The sequence below is a fragment of the Lithobates pipiens genome, unplaced genomic scaffold, assembly GCF_037356315.1.
Source record: "Lithobates pipiens isolate NorthernLeopardFrog02 unplaced genomic scaffold, aLitPip1_a1.2 Scaffold_23, whole genome shotgun sequence".
NCBI classification, from domain to species: domain Eukaryota; kingdom Metazoa; phylum Chordata; class Amphibia; order Anura; family Ranidae; genus Lithobates; species Lithobates pipiens.
In genome coordinates this window covers 8,142,447-8,159,549 of record NW_027507785.1, presented here as the reverse complement: position 1 = coordinate 8,159,549, position 17,103 = coordinate 8,142,447, and the positions used below count along the sequence as shown (strand labels likewise).

At 48.2% G+C, this 17,103-nt stretch overlaps 1 protein-coding gene across 3 annotated transcripts in view; it reads right to left on the bottom strand.

The window, feature by feature from the left end:
• PDE2A (phosphodiesterase 2A) overlaps positions 1–17,103 on the bottom strand; it is a 910,752-nt gene that overhangs the window by 89,386 nt on the left and 804,263 nt on the right. The gene's annotated exons all lie outside the window — the stretch shown is intronic.

Here is a 17,103-nt window from a genome sequence, read left to right as displayed (position 1 = left end):
ATGCTCAATGCTCCACATTAAAGTGTGAACGGGCCCTAAGGCTCCATTCACACGTGTATGACTCCTCCAAGAGTCGGACGACTTTGGAGTGCAGATTTGGGGAAACTTTGACGCAACTTTGGATGGGTGCGACTTGGATGCGACTTTTGGCTTTGACCATTGATAATGGACAACTGTTGCACAGCTGTCACATGTATAACATTCAGGCGTGACTTTATGCGACTTTTAGTATGTTACGACTTTACATTGCAGTCTACGGCACTCAAGTCTCATGAAAGTCCGACCAAAGTGGTACAGGAAGTTGCACGTATTTGAACGGTTGTCATTGAAAAACATGGGGTGCGACTTGTCATGAGACTTTAGTGTCCAAAGTCGTATGACAATACGCACAAGCGTGAATGAAGCCTAAAATGTGGACCTTCACCTCACCCCGCCCCAAGATCATCTGAAGTTCTGTGCACAGCTGCTACCTTCTGCAATATTAATCAGCACTTTTTCTTGTCCATGGCCACTCCCACCTGCCGCCATTCTCACCTAGTGTTCCCGCTGCCTCAGCCTCCTGGGATTCCACATCCTGGGAGTTTGGAATAAGTGTGTTATAGCTGTGGTCGTCATCGGAGGCTGGCTGCCTGAACCTGGTAGAGGTACCGGGCTTCCAATGGATGAGAAGGTCCAAGGTGGCAACATGGGACCTAGGCCGCTGCACCTTATTCGTGGATCACAGCAGGACAACCCTGGGTAGGAAAGTATCTAAATCAGGCTTTCTCAACCTTTTAACCCTAGAGGAACCCTAAAAAAATAGGATTTTTATATACAGCTTACCTGTAAAATCCTTTTCTTGAGAGTACATCACGGGACACAGGAGCTTCATTACATAGTGGGTTATATAGGCACCTCTGGTGATTGGACACTGGTTGACCCAATTAAAGAGAATTCCTCCCCTATATAACCCCTCCCATCAGGGAGGCACCTCAGTTTTGTAGCAAAGCAATAAGAAACCACGTAAAACCCAAGAGGGGCGGGAGCCCTGTGTCCCGTGATGTACTCTCAAGAAAAGGATTTTACAGGTAAGCTGTATATAAAAATCCTATTTTCTTGATCATACATCACGGGACACAGGAGCTTCATTACATAGTGGGATGTCCCATAGCAATGCTCAGGTTGAGGGGAGGGAGACACAGATCATGAATCTAGACCGCCAGGGACCTGAGGACCTAAACTGCAGCCTGCAGTACACTGCGCCCAAAGGCGATATCCTCCTGCCCTCTGACATCCACCTGATAGAATCTGGTGAATGTGTGGACTGATGACCAAGTCGCAGCCTTACAGATCTGAGCCAGGGAGGCCTGGTGATGCACTGCCCAAGAAGCACTTACAGCCCTAGTAGAGTGCGCTCTCACCTGAAAAGGAGGAATCTTCCCCTTTAAGTCATAGGCCTGAGAAATAACCTGTCTGATCCACCTCGAAAGAGTGGACTTTGACGCTGCCTGACCCTTTTTAGGGCCTTCTGGCAGAATAAATAAACAGTCAGTCTTTCTTATCTGAGCAGTTGCCTGAAGATAAAGACTGATTGCTCTAACCACATCTAAAGTGTGTAAGGATTCTTCCTCTGTGGACTGAGGGTTTGGAAAAAAGGATGGTAGGATTACATCCTGATTCAGGTGAAAACCTGAAACTACCTTAGGTAGAAAGGACCTGTTGGGACGCATGACCACTCGGTCCTTATGGATAATTAAATAGGGCTCTTTACAGGAAAGAGCTGCCAATTCTGATACCCTTCTAGCCGTGGATATGGCTACTAGGAATACCAGCTTCTTTGTCAGGAGAGTTAAAGAAGCCAGATGCAGAGGTTCAAATGGTTGGGCTTCTAAGGCCGAGAGAACCAAATTCAGATCCCAAGGGCATACCGGAGGTTTGACTGGCGGTCTCATCCGCATAGCCCCCTGGATAAAAGCCCGTACTAGGGAAAGTGATGCAAGCGATCTTTGAAAAAAGACCGATAGGGCCGAAATCTGCACCTTGATGGTGCTTATGGCCAAATTCATTTCAAGGCCTGATTGGAGAAAGGCCAAGATTCTGCAAATGACATACCTTCTAGGATGCCATCTCCTGGGTTCACACCAGGAAACATATGCCCTCCAGATCTTGTAATAGATACGCCTGGAGGCCGGTTTTCTGGCATTGACCAGAGTGGAGAGGACTGGCCCCGAAAGACCACGGCCTCTCAAAATGTGGGTCTCAGCAGCCAGACCGTCAAATTCAGACTGCGTAAAGCAGGGTGGTAAATTGGACCCTGTGAGAGCAGATCTGGCCGGAGAGGGAGGGTCCATGACCTGCCCACTGCCAACTTCATGATTTCTGCGAACCATGGTCGCCTGGGCCAAGCCGAGGCCACTAGAAGGACCGGCTTCGTCTCCCTCTTGACCCTTCCCAAGAACCTCGATAACAGCGGGTTCGGGGGGAAGGCATAGATCAGATTGTACTGATTCCAGGGAACTGTCAGAGCATCTGACCCCTGAGCAAGTGCATCTCTTGTCCTTGACACAAAGTTGTCCAGTTTCCTGTTGAATCTGGACGCAAACAAATCCACGTCTGGAGTGCCCCACTTGTGACATATGTCTTGAAACACATCGGGGTGCAGAGCCCATTCTCCTGGGCACAACTGCTGGCGGCTGAGATAATCTGCCTGCCAATTCTCCACTCCTGGAATGAAGACTGCAGAGAGGCACGGAACATGCTCTTCTGCCCAGACAAGTATGCGATTCACCTCCTTTTGGGCCACCAGACTTCTGGTACCGCCCTGGTGATTGATGTAAGCCACTGCAGTGGCATTGTCGGACTGAATCCGAACTGGGAAACCTCGCAGTCTGTGAGACCACTCTCTGAGTGCCATGTAAATTGCCCGAATCTCCAAGACATTTATGGGCAGCAGACTTTCGGTCGCAGACCATTTTCCCTGCGAGCATGTTTCCTGCAACACGGCTCCCCAACCTGTCAGGCTGGCATCCGTGGTGACAATCTTCCATGAGAGGGGAAGAAAGGTTTTGCCTTTCAGCAAATTTTTGGTCTGTAACCACCAGACAAGACTTTTGCGTGCCCGAGGGGATAAACGCATAGGAAGATCCAGGGATTGGGGCTTCCTGTTCCAAATCGCAAGGATGCATCTTTGCAGGGGCCTTGAGTGGAACTGGGCAAATGGAACGGCCTCGAAAGAGGCGACCATCTTTCCCAACAGTCTCATGTACAACCGAATGGAGGAGAATCTTCTGCCCAGAATCAGGCGCACTAGATCTCCAATGGCCAAGGCCTTTGGCTTTGGAAGGAACACCCTGCCCTGAGCGGTGTCGATAATCAGACCCAGGTAATCCAACCTGGTGGTCGGTTGTAAAGACGACTTTTCTAGGTTTATAATCCAACCTAGGCGGCCCAGATGTTCTAGCGTTTTGGTGACGCTGCGACTTAGGCATGTTGCAGTTCTCTCTACGAGAAGCAAGTCGTCTAGGTAAGCCATGACGGCTATGCCCTGAACTCTTAAGATTGCTAAGAGAGGGTCTAGAATCTTCGTGAAGACTCGAGGGGCCGTGGCTAGGCCGAACGGCAGGGCCACAAATTGAAAATGGCGCTGCTCTACCGCGAACCTCAGAAACTTCTGGTGTGCGGGAAATATTGGCACATGGAGATATGCGTCTTTGATATCTATTGATGCCATGAATTCTCCTCCTTGCAGGGAGGAGACCACAGTGCGTATTGACTGCATCCGGAAGGTCTGGATGTGTAGAAACCGGTTTAAGTCTCTCAGATCCAAGATAGGTCTGACACTTCCGTTTGGTTTTGGAACGGTGAAGAGATTCGAATAGAAACCTGAACCCTGATCTCTCGGGCTCACCTCTACTATCACACCTTGGGATAGTAATTGATCTAAGGCCAGAAATAGCGGTTTCTGCTTTATCGGATCCCTGGGGATCCTTGACCTTAGAAAACGGGAAGGTGGAATCTCCTGAAACTCTAGCCTGTAGCCTAGAGATACTGAAGAGATCACCCATTTGTCCTGAATCTCTACCCGCCAGGCGCCTGCAAACTGCAGGAGCCTTCCCCCCACTCGGCCGAGCGGGGGCGCCCCTTCACAAGGATGTCTTGGAGGACTGCTTGGCAGGCTTCCGCCCCCAAGTCTTTTTCTGTCCCTGGGCTCGGCCCTGAGGCTTTGCAGCCGAGGAGGGCTGAGAAGGCCGTCGCCACTGTTTAGAGCTCGACGTTTCGGGAGAAAGAGTACGCCTGAATGAAGGACGTTTACTCTTCTTGACTGGAAGGAGTGTAGATTTACCTCCTGAAATATTTTGGACGAATTTATCTAATTCCTCTCCAAACAACCGTTCCCCTTTAAACGGGAACCCAGTCAAATGCTTTTTGCATGACATTTCAGCAGCCCAATTTTTTAGCCATAGAGCCCTACGCATGTGTACCAGCATGAGGGACAAACGTGATGCTTGTTGGACAGAATCCAAAATCGCATCAATTATGAAACATAAGATGTGAGGCATCTCTGCATATTTCTCTACTTCCTCATTAGGAAGAAGTCCAAACATCTGTTTAACCTGTTCCTTAAGGAACTGACACAACCCCACGGCTGCGACTGTAGGTTGCACCACAGCGCCGGCCATGGAAAAGGAGGCTTTTAACAAGGTTTCCAGTCTTTTGTCAGCTGGGTCCTTAAATACCTGCGCATTATCCAAAGGACAAGTTAGGTTTTTATTCACACAAGAGATAGCCGCATCCACAGATGGGGCCCCCCATTTCTTGGTGAAGCTTTCCTCCACGGGATAATACATAGAAAACCTCTTGGGAGGAGTAAACAGTTTATCGGGATGTCCCCAGTCCTTATACATCAAGTCAGCCATTAAAGGATGAATTGGGAAGGAACAAGCAGTCTGTGGAGCTTTCCTGACTCCCAGGGAAGAGACAGAGGATGTAGCGACTTCAGTAGCTGGCATTCTGAACGTGGTACGCACCAATTCAGTATAATACTGCACCTGCTTTCTGAGTGCCTGGGAGGAGGGGACTGACTCCTCATCTTCTGACTGATCCGACTGCTCATGATCCCTTTCCAAAGATAGGGATCTCTCCTCATTTTCAGAGCAGCTGTCTGAGAGAGGGATTTCAGCAGAGGGAGGGGATCTACCCCTTTTCTTGCTATCTTTTAGGGAAGCAGAAATAAAATTCATTATCCTCCCTTCAAAACTCTCCAATGAAGCCCTAAGGGAGTCCTCAGTGACATAGACCGGGGCTGCGACATTAGGAGAGGCTGCAAAGCCTGAAAGGGGCACTGACTCGTCTTGAGATGCAGGCTCCACTCTTGCAGAGGGGGATGGTAATCTGCATGCACCTTTAGAACCCCTGGACCCAGGCGGTGACCTGCCAGTGCTTTTGTTACCTGCCCCTGAAACCCTCTTACGAGGAGACATAGTACTGAGCTACAAAGCAGAGTTACTAGTGTAAAATGCAATCACTTTGTTGTGCTTAAAGTCTCACAATAAATCAATATAAGCTTAACTGCACAATATGATGCCGAGTAGGTGTCTTAAGGTTCGCCTGGATCCAATCCCACGGATGCTTACAGCCCACAGCTCCTGTGTCTCACCTTACAGTCCCCTGACGCTCTGGGCTTTTAAAATCGGCCGTTTTGGCGCCTGCATTGCAGTCTGGAGCACTTGATTGTGCACAGCTGGCAACCACACCCCCCCCCTTTCCCTATTAGGCCGGGAGCGCGCCCGGCGCGCGTGCACGCGCCCGCGCGCGTGCACGAGGACCGCGGGATCCGGGGGGGGGAAGGGGAACCCAAAAGGAGTGACCTGAGACCCCCCGATCTGCGTGGGACCCCTTTTTTACTTATATTGTGGCAGGGACTGCAAGGAGACGTGAATAGCTGGGAGGACCAGGCATTTCACTGAGCGTGTTTTGTTTGAAAGGCATGTAAGTATGCATCAGGCTTGCTCTTACTCCCTCAAGTGGTGGAAACCAGGTAAGACATACAACTACTCAAAATGAAGAAATCCATTCATATATTAAAATATATAGGATGACTTCCCATACCTGTTCCCCGCCGCAGGAATTGCTGTGTTCAGACCAATTCCAGCCTTCACCCATCACGGCGGGTATTGTTAGCCAACCTTCAGGCGTATCTGGGAATCTTACGAAAAGATTCTCCTACCTGGGCCTTGTAAAAAACTCTGCCAGAAACTTACGGGCGCCCTGAGTAAACAGTACCCCAAGTCTGGTTGTCCCAGAGTCCAGTCTTCCAATGGAGAGGACTTACAGGCAAAACCTCGTGTCTTCGGCAGACGAGGCCCGGGTACCATACCATCTTGGGAGTCAATTATCGGCCCGAGGTATGGATCCGGTTTGTTGTAGCCCTTCGGCCCTCGCCGGGACCCGCATAGAGCTAAGTTTTACGTGACCATCGACCAGACACTGGCGAAAAAACTGAGGTGCCTCCCTGATGGGAGGGGTTATATAGGGGAGGAATTCTCTTTAATTGGGTCAACCAGTGTCCAATCACCAGAGGTGCCTATATAACCCACTATGTAATGAAGCTCCTGTGTCCCGTGATGTATGATCAAGAAAATTATTTTCATGTGTCAAGGAGCCCTTACTAAAACCAAATCAGCAGGGCTCAATAGGAACAATGCTCCTGATATTGGTGGTCAATAGGAAGAATATCCCCCCCTTAAAGTGGTGTTCAGAATGTCACCCTTATGCCGCGTACACACGATCTGACTTAGGTCCGGCGGAAATACCCGCCGGACTATGGCGAATGAACAGACTTGCCCACACACGGAGAAAAGTCCGTTCATTTTGAACGCGGCTCCAGGTAGACGGGACTAGCGAAAGGAAGTCAATGTCGCCGCCTCCATCGGCGAGATTGACACCTCGCTGGCCCCGTCACCTTGTATGGATTTAAAGGGGAACCCCTACACCGAAAAAATGGGCGTGGGGGTCCCCCCAAAGTCCATAGCAGACCCTTATCCGAGAACGCAGCCCGGCCGGTCAGGAAAGGGGGTGGGGACGTGCCAGCGGCACCCCCCCCCTCCTGAGCCATACCAGGCCATGTGCCCTCAACATGGGGGGGTGCTTTGGGGAAAGGGGGGCCCTGTGGCTAAAAAAAACACAAGTTTTTAAAATAATTTATTAGACAGCTCCGGGGGTCTTATTCCGTATTGGGAGGTTTTCTCGCCGGACTCCTCCTCTATCTTCTGCTCTTTTGCTAGCTCTTTTACTAACGGAGGAGCCCGGCTTTCATCTTCGTCATCGCCGCCGTCCGGGAGTCTTCTTCCGACTTCGGGGGTCTTGTCCCGCTCTTCGGTTCTTCTTGCCGGGCCTCCGCTATCTTCTTATAGCTCTTTTACTAGCGTTGGCCCGGTCTTCTGCCGCCACTGCCTTCTTTTCTTCTTCTTCCTTGCGATGTTGACACGACGCTTGCTCTAGCCGCAATGGCAGGGACACGTTGTGCGGCGACTTATATAGGGGCAATGGGTGGGGTCACCGGGTGATGTCACATGTTGACCCCACCCCTTATGACGTCACAGTCCCGGATGCTGTACAGTTGTGTGGCAATAGCCAATTAATATTCGCTATTGTCTTGTCCTGCTTCTCCCCCTGGCCAATCAGTAGGTGAGACCTATGATTAAGCACTATTTGTAGTGTGAAACGCGTCAGTTTTATCTGTCCGTTCTGTGGCATGTATTTTTGATCTTGCATTTTGAATAAAAGGCAAATATATTTTTTTGGAGTGCGGCGGTCCAGAATTACTTTCTATCCATGGCCAAGAGGAGAAGCGATTGCATTGGCCGTCGCGCTATAGGAAGGAGGGGAGAGGCCCCCGTGAAGCGGAGGAGAAGTGTGTCATGTGTTTTTAGCAATGTCTTTGAAACATTTGAAACGTGGCCAGAAATGTGCCTAGATGTCAACGGGGCCTTGACAATTGGGCGCGTTTTACTTTTTAACAAAGTGAGTCAAGTAGCAATCGTACACGCTGTATCCATTTTTAACATTCCTATAGGCGCCATCCATTACATGGTATTGCTTGTATGCCATCTGTTACACAGTATCGTTTGGCTTCATTTGAATGCCATCCGTTACATTATATCACAGTGCTATGGCGTTTGCACCACTAGGGGGAGCTGTGGCTCCAGGCTGGGCCTGCACGGAGAGGACCTGCATCATTGGCTTCTCCTGGGGCGCCTTCCAGCCACCTGCAGCCTCCCAGCCACAATCTGTGCTGCTGATTTCCAACCATCTGACCCAACAATTCTCATTCCTGGCATCTTCCCCGGGGGCTTTTTAGCCTGAGGCCTGGCGTGGCTGCAGGGCTCGCAGACAGCGATCTCCGGATTGATGGTGACAGTACGCTGAGGCAGCGGTAATACTGCCTGTAACAGTTTAGCACTTAAAATGAATAAGGGACTAAACTGCCTGTAAGTGTGCTGCGCCTCCCTTTACCACTCAGTGCTGCAAGAACCGCATTATTTAAAGAGGAACCCTAAAAATGGGCAACTAAATACAGAGTTGAAAGACACGTGTGAGAGCGGTTTTTCCTGCGTAAAGAATAATTCTGGTTAGACTGTATAGTCACATGGGTGTTAAGGTTTTTTAGGTCAGTCGTTCCTTGCTTACCTTCTGAAAATGTGAGTCACCTGGCTGTTTTTGTCCCTAACTTGGAGCTAGCATGCAAATCAGGAAAGTCAGAATTAACTCGTTATTATTTGGTGATCCTGCAGCTTCGGCTCTCCTGTGTCTCCAGTGAGTGGCAGCTGCAGGGGAGAGGAGGTAGTGCCGTAATAATGGCATGGCCGTGAAAGCCCATGAGTGAAGTCACCCCTCCTGGGCATTCCATTGTCAAGCGCTCCCTCCTCTCCCCTGCAGCCACCGCTTACTGACACAGGGCATCGTGTGATTGGGCCAGAGTGGACTAAAAAAAGGTCAGACAAAGTTGTCGGAAAATCCGATCGTTCTGAACATGGTGACGTACGTTGCGTACAACAGGACTACGTAGAGGCTAGTAGCCAATAGCTTTGGTTTCGTAATTTGATCTGAGCATGCGTGGCACTTTGTCCGATCGGAATTCTCTACAAACGATCGGAAAAAGTCTGATCTGATTTTTTTTTCGGAAAATTTTAGATCCTGCTCTCAAATTTTTTTCCGTCGGAATTTCTGACGGAAAAAGTCTGATAGAGCCCACACACGATCGAATTTTCCGACAATATAATCCGATCGGACCTTTTCCGTCAGAATATCCGACCCTGTGTGTAAGTGGCAAAACACACACTGACTGCTATATGTGGCTCCTCCTCCAGGGCAGGTAATAGTGAGGCTGCTTCAGGAGATGTTGGTCCCTTTTCTCACCAGCCGTGGGTTGTTGGGGGCTCGTCCGGGATGGAGCCTAATTAGCATTAGGCAGTCATAGAGTATTATTTTATAGCCAGGCAATGACAGCCATTTGACAAGCACTTCCTGAGGGACAACTATGGCAGCTTCAGAACCAAGTTCATTTCAGGTTTCCTTTAAGAATTAAGGCCCCTTTCACACAAACGTTACGATTGGGTCCGCATGTCTGTTTTTCAGGGGGAACCGATCAGAAACCTCCATTCTCCATATGGAAATGGACACCCACCTACATCTAATACGATCAGCTAAAAACAGAAAGATGGGGATCCGTTCCTTTCCACCTGGCTGGATTGGATCTGATGCCAGTCAGGCAGGTCTGTTTACATCCAACTGTCCATAGAGGAGGGCGGGCTTTGTCCATGTCCGCTCTTTTTAAGTGACACGGACCCGTCATCGTGGATCGCAGACGGAGTCTACCCCATGTGAAAGAGGCCCCAGGGTCAGGTTTAGGGTTAGATTTCAGCATGAAATCTGGGTGATGGCAAGCAATGCCCCGTACACAGGAGCGGGTTTTCCGTCGGAAAAATCTTGTTTTTTCCGAGGGAATTTCGCTCAAGCTTGGCTTGCACACTCACGGTCACACAAAGTCCTCTGAACTTTCGACCGTCAAGAACGTGGAGACGAACAACACTACGACGAGCCGAGAAAATGAAGTTCGATGCTTCCGAGCAAGCGTCGAATTGTTTCCGAGCACGTGTAGGAATTTTGCGCGTGGGAATTGGTACGGACGATTGAAATTTCCGGTCGCAACTTTTTCCGACCGAAAAATTGAGAACCTGCTCTCAATCTTTTGCTGGTGGAAAATTCCGCCAGCAAAAGTCCAATGGAGCATACACAAGGTCGGAATTTCCGACCAAACGCTCACATCAGACTTTTGCTGGCGGAATTTCCACTTGTGTGTACGGGGAATAAGGGTTAGGGTCAGCCCATCATGAAGGGGCCACCCGTCACCTGACCCCGCCCCCCTGACGCAGGGGGGAAAGCCTGGCTTCCCCAATGACGTGTGGGTGACCCCACCTCTCTCTGATGTATAACGCAGGTTTCCGTTACATCAGAGGGGGGCGGGTCACCCACACGTCATTGGGGAAGCCAGGCTTCCACCTGCGTCAGAGGGGGCGGGGTCAGGTGACGGATGGCCCCGCCCTCCTCATATAAGAAATGTCAGGCTGCCGGGATTCCCCGCAGTGTCTCCGCCAGTGAAGACAGAGGATGGATGGATGCGCTGCGCTGGACTGGAGGGAGAGATCACCTGTCGCTGGATCAGATCAGCCATCTCTGGACCCCGAAGAGATGATCATCCGTCGCTGGATAGCAAGAGTGGATTACCACCGCTCAAATCTTTTTTAATTTTTTTTTATTTTTAATAAAGGAATTTTTCAAAAGTGTGTTTGTCTTTTTTAACATTCTTTTACACTTTTTTTGTGAAATGGTAGGGGTACTTTTGTACCCACTTACCATTTCAAACGGGGGGCGGGATCTGGGGTGCTTCCAGGTTCTGATAAGCCCCCCGCCCGCAGACCCCCACAACCACCAGCCAGGGTTATGGGGATGAGGCCCTTGTCCTCATCAACATGGGGACAAGGTGCTTTGAGGGGTCTGTGATATGTAGAAGAATACATATCAGTCTCAACTGAGGAAAATCTATGTTTTTTTATATATTTTTGGGGGATATTTATTATAGCAAAAAGCAAAAAATAATGCGTTTTTTTCAAAATCGTCGCTATTTTTTTGTTTATAGCGCAAAAAATAAAAGCAGCAGAGGTGATCAAATACCACCAAAAGAAAGCTCTATTTGTGGGGGAAAAAAAGACGTAAATTTTGTTTGGGAGCCATGTCGCACGACCGCGCAATTGTCAATTAAATCAACGCAGTGGCGAATCGCAAAAAAGTGCTCTGGTCTTTGGCCAGCAAAATGGATCCGGGGCTTAAGTGGTTAAAGTGGTTCTAAAGCTTTAAAATTTTTCACCTTATTAAAATCTGTGCTAGAAAATGTCCACCTCCCCTCCATACTTACCTGAGCCTGATCTGGTCCCACAATGTGCTGTCTCCTTCTTCTCTGGGCAGACCAATAGCACAATTGTCAGTTAAAGCGACGCAGTGCCGAATCGCAAAAAAAGTGCTCTGGTCTTTGCCCAGCAAAATGGTCCGGGGGCCTAAGTGGTTAAGGCCATTTCAGGTGACATAAGACCACTTTCAACCCAGCCAGACGCTGATGGTTGTGTGGATTGTTGGGGGCTCGTCCGGGATGGCGGTTAGCTAGCACTAGGCAATCAGAGGGGAGAATTCATTTTAGGGAGGCAATACATACTAATGCCTCTTTATGGTGATGTCTTTGTGTCTAACGCAAAAGATAAAAAAAAACAGGCTCACAAATATAGCATATTAATGTACTTTCTGGAATGTTTTACATTTAAATGAACCAATTTAATTTCATAACGCTTGGAGCAAACCTCAGCTAAAGTACGTGAGCGTCCAAGGCTAAACCCCTCATTAGTCGCGTGAGGCACGTTTTGCCACGGTATTACAACAAAAGCTTGGAATGTATACTGACTGCCAGCGCTGCAGAGTTCCCCTTTACATCCAACTGATTAACCCTTAATAGACAGCTTGCATCCAGCCTTGGAATTTTCCATCGGACGCATCTGCTGCTCGCTCTTGCCACGATAATCAGCTGTCAGTCTTCTCCTCGTTAGTCTACAACGCTACACTGTTTAATTAGCTCCCATTAATGTTTCTATTATAAATTAATTTTCATAATTCTGTTTTTTTTTTCCCTCTTACCTAGCGCTTTGCAATCTCCCCTCCTGCTCCGTAGGGGATAAAAGGCTAAAAAGAAGGGGTGAACTGAAGTTAATTACGTACAGACATTTATAATAGCGTACAGCGGACTGAGCAGTCTCCTGTTTGACTCAGAAAGGCAAATGGAAAGGCTGGTGCTGGCAGTGAGATGATACAGGTACCATACTGCTATAGTCTACCCCACCTTAGCTCTTCTGGGGCAACATGGTGGGGGGGGGGAGCGGGGGCGGACTGACCATTGGGCCACTCAGGCACTGCCTGAGGGCCCCGAGCCACAAGGGGGCCCCATCAGGATTGCCAGCCTCAGTAAAACCAGGGACAGTATGTAAAAATCTGTGTTTTTTTTTTACATTTCTCTCTGAAATGTCCCTTACCGACATCCTTTTGGTCTAAAAATCCTGAGATTATAGCTGCCCCACCTCTCCAGTACCTTCTCAGCCAATAGAAACATGTCTGTGTATAGTGTGTGTGTGTGTGTGTGTGTCTGTATACTGTGTGGCCCCATAATCTGGGTTTGCCTGGGGGCCCCATAATCTCCTATTCCCCAAAGCCCCATGAGTTGTCAGTCCACCCCTGGGGTGGGAGGGCAGAGCTTACAGTGGGGATATCACTTCTAGCTGCCCCTCCCTGGCAAAACACAGTGCCTTTTACTTAAGGAAAATGATCTATTTTTGCCAATTGTTCTTTTAAAGCCTAACTCAGGACACGGCACAAAATACCCTTTGCAGCAAGGCTGTGTTTTTTTTTTATGCCTAAAAGGTGCAGAAATAAAGATAAATACTTACCTTATTCTGCACTCCAGCAGCGTGACTGGTTCCCCCCAGCCTCCTCTCTAAACCACTCACGGCCAAGGTTGCATGCTTGCCCCCACCACATACAGATCAGGGATAATAGCCCCGCATTGGCACCAAGTGACCACCCAAGGGCTGGTGCTCAAGGAGAAGCACCGGGGGGGCCTGCTGGAGCGGTGGATAGGGTAATGCCTGCTTCTCAACCCCTCATGCAACGTACACACGACCAGACTTTTTGACAGCAAAGGTCCGACGGAACGAGTCCCATGGACAATTTGATCATGTGTGGGCTCCATCGGACCTTTGCTTGCCAAAAATCCGGCGGACTTTAGAAATAGAACGTTTTAAATTTTCCCACCGGAACTCAATACCCAGTAGCCAATAGCTTCCATCTCCTAGTTGAATCTGAGCATTCGTGAGTTTTTGCGTGTCGGAATTGCATACACACGATCAGAATTTTTCCATCGGAAAAATTGAGAACATGCTGTCAAATTTTTGCTGGCAGGAATTCGGCCAGCTAAATGCCGATGGAGCGTACACACGGTCGCATTTTCCGACGAAAAGCTCTCATCGGTCTTTCGCTGGCCGAAAACCCGATCGTGTGTACGCGGCATAAGGGTTATAGTTGGGGTTACAGGGAGTATCAGTATTGGTGTTACAGTGAGGATCAGTGTTGGGGGTTAGAGGAAAGGTCAGTGTTGTGGTTACAGGGATGGTCAGAGTTGTTGTTACAGGAAAGGTTAGTATTGGGGGTTTAATATTAGGGTTACAGGGAAGGTCAGTGTTGGGGTAACAGGAAAGGTTAGTATTGGGGTTACAGGAAGGGTTAGCATTGGGGTAACAGGAAAGGTTAGCATTGGGGTTACAGGAAGGGTTAGTGTTGGGGTAACAGGAAGGGTTAGTGTTGGGGTAACAGGAAAGGTTAGTATTAGGGTTACAGGAAGAGTTAGTGTTGGTGTTACAGGAAGGGTCAGTGTTGTGGTTACAGGAAAGGTTAGTATTGGGGTTAAAGGGAGGGTCAGTGTTGGGGTTACAGGAAAGGTTAGTATTGGGGGTTTAATATTAGGGTTACAGGAAAGGTCAGTGTTGTGGTTACAGGAAAGGTTAGTATTGGGGTTACAGGAAGGGTTAGTGTTGGGGTAACAGGAAAGGTTAGTATTAGGGTTACAGGAAGGGTTAGTGTTGGTGTTACAGGGAGGGTTAGTGTTGGTGTTACAGGAAAGGTTAGTATTGTGGTTACAGGAAGGGTTAGTGTTGGGGTAACAGGAAAGATTAGTATTGGGGTTACAGGAAGGGTTAGTATTGGGGTAACAGGAAAGGTTAGTATTGGGGTTACAGGAAGGGTTAGTGTTGGGGTAACAGGAAAGGTTATCATTGGGGTTACAGGAAGGGTTAGTGTTGGGGTAACAGGAAAGGTTAGTATTGGGGTTACAGGAAGGGTTAGTGTTGGGGTAACAGGAAAGGTTAGTATTGGGGTTACAGGAAGGGTTAGTGTTGGTGTTACAGGAAGGGTCAGTGTTGTGGTTACAGGAAAGGTTAGTATTGGGGTTACAGGAAGGGTTAGTGTTGGGGGTAACAGGAAAGGTTAGTATTGGGGTTAAAGGGAGGGTCAGTGTTGGGGTTACAGGAAAGGTTAGTATTGGGGGTTTAATATTAGGGTTACAGGAAAGGTCAGTGTTGTGGTTACAGGAAAGGTTAGTATTGGGGTTACAGGAAGGGTTAGTGTTTGGGTAACAGGGAAGGTTAGTATTGGGGTTACAGGAAGGGTTAATGTTGGGGTAACAGGAAAGGTTAGTATTGGGGTTACAGGAAGGGTTAGTGTTGGGGTTACAGGGATGGTCAGAGTTGGTGTTACCGGAAAGGATGATATTGGGGTTATAAGGAGGGTTAATGTTGGGGTGACAGAAAGGTTCAATGTTGGAGTTGACAACAGGAGCTCTGCCCCAATAGCTTCCAGTGCCCATCTCCCTCCAATTAAATTCCCAGAACACCAATCTACCCTCCAGATCAATAATAAACGGGTCCCTTTTGCTCTTGTAAACTAGAAAACAAACCAAAGTGTCTATTAAGAGCTCCAATCTTCCATCGTTATTCCTGTCATCGCCATCTGTCTTCTTGATCGTTATCTCCACCAGTGTCTGTTTTGTAATTATCTGGGTCTCTCTGCCTGTGAGTAAACCTTGACCCATTCCATAGCTCCCCCAATTACCGTCCCACATCACTCTCCCCTAACACAGACCCCCCCCCCCCCGGCTCCATTCCCTGCATTGTCTAATTAATCCCACCGCTTATTCCAGAGAAGAGCCACTTGAGACGCACTGGCAGGCTTGCCGCTGTGTTAATATGCAGGATGCACCATTTTTAGAGATGCACCATTCACTTGAATAGGCCTCATTCAAATGAATGGTGCCGCTCTAAGAACTATCAAAAAAGCGCTAAAAACATGACGCTTAGGTGTGAACGGGCCTAAATCCAAAACAGAGCTCAGTCCTTTGTATGGAATGATATCAACTGATCAGCCATTTTGTATGCAATAGGAGTATCAGGAAAAGTTTTGCGTGAAAAGTATTGAGAAAGTAAATTTCAAAATAGTGAAAACGTTTGGGATTTAACTCAAAGCAATACTTACCTTCTACATACACTGTGGTGCAATTCATCCTCAAAGTTCTCAAAATAAATCCCCAGTACCTATCCTCTTATTTTCTATGGTAGCCATTCTCAACCAGGGTTTTGTGGGACCCTAGGGTTCCTCCAAAGGTTGCTAGGGGTTCCTTGAGGTGTGGCAGATTGACCTCCTATCTGAGCAATGACCGGTGCAGTACTCACCTCCTACATATACTTGTTGGGCAATTCATCATAAAAGTTCTCAAAATAAACTCAGAATCCCCAGCAGCTACCCTCTTATTTTCTATGGTAGCCATTTTCAACCAGGGTTTTGTGGTACACTAGGGTTCCTCCAAAGGTTGCTAGGGGTTCCTTGAGATGTGGCAGATTGACCACCCATCTCAGCATCGATCAGTGCAATAGTCACCTCCTGCATACACCGTAGGGCAATTAACCCTCAAAGTTCTTAAAATAAACTCAGAATCCCCAGCAGCTACCCTGTTATTTCCTCTGGTAGTCATTCTCAACCTGAGTTCTGTGGAACCCTAGGACTGCTCGAAAGGTTTGCTGCGGGATCCTTGAGATGTGGCAGATTGACCACCCATATGAATGTGCCTGCATAGTTCTGGGGTCAATGCACTTTTACACTTTACAATAATGTTATTTCTGTTTAACGGTGGCATTATGACCACCACTGTTAGGGGGACAATGTATCGAATGAACACCAATGTTGGGGACCATAATGAAGTGGTATTAGCTGGGGTTCCCTAAGGCCTGAAAATTAGTTCAAGGGTTCCCCCCTGGGGTAAACCTGCCAGTCCTCCAATTGAAATGCACAACAAGAATTTCTAAGTTGTTAGAAACTTACTTTGGAGTCTCAATTGTGATCCTTAAGGATGAATTAATTCCACAGTACAATCAGCTACAGAGGTGAGTGAGGGTTGATTTAAAATATACGGTAATCTACTGCTTTTAAGAATATGAAAAATTGTCCTGACCAAAGCTTGGCCACAAGTTACTTCAAACCTTACCCTAACATTACCTAATCCCTAAAATTATGACTAGATACTTACCTTATCATTGCATATTAACACCCTGCACCAAACACCTCCAACCCCATAAAAAGGTATTACAGTTCCACTGTCTTTAGTACCACTAGCAAATTCAATAAATCTTGTCCCATTTAAGGTAGTATAAGCAATTGGTAAAATTTTATGTGAAAATTTATTAATAGGCCGGTGTAGGAAATGGGGACAAAGCTGTTGTGGAGGCCTGCTACAGGAAGAGCCCTGGCTGACCCGAATTCCATCCTTGCTTCTTTCACTATCCCCTGCACACGGTCATGTGACATCACATCGTGACGCATGCATAGTGAGGCATCCTTGAGCCCTCTGGTGGAGCAGTAAGGTGGAGCCCAATGGCCAGCAAAGGGGGCCCTAGTGTTAATGTTGCCCATACGTTCATTAGCTTG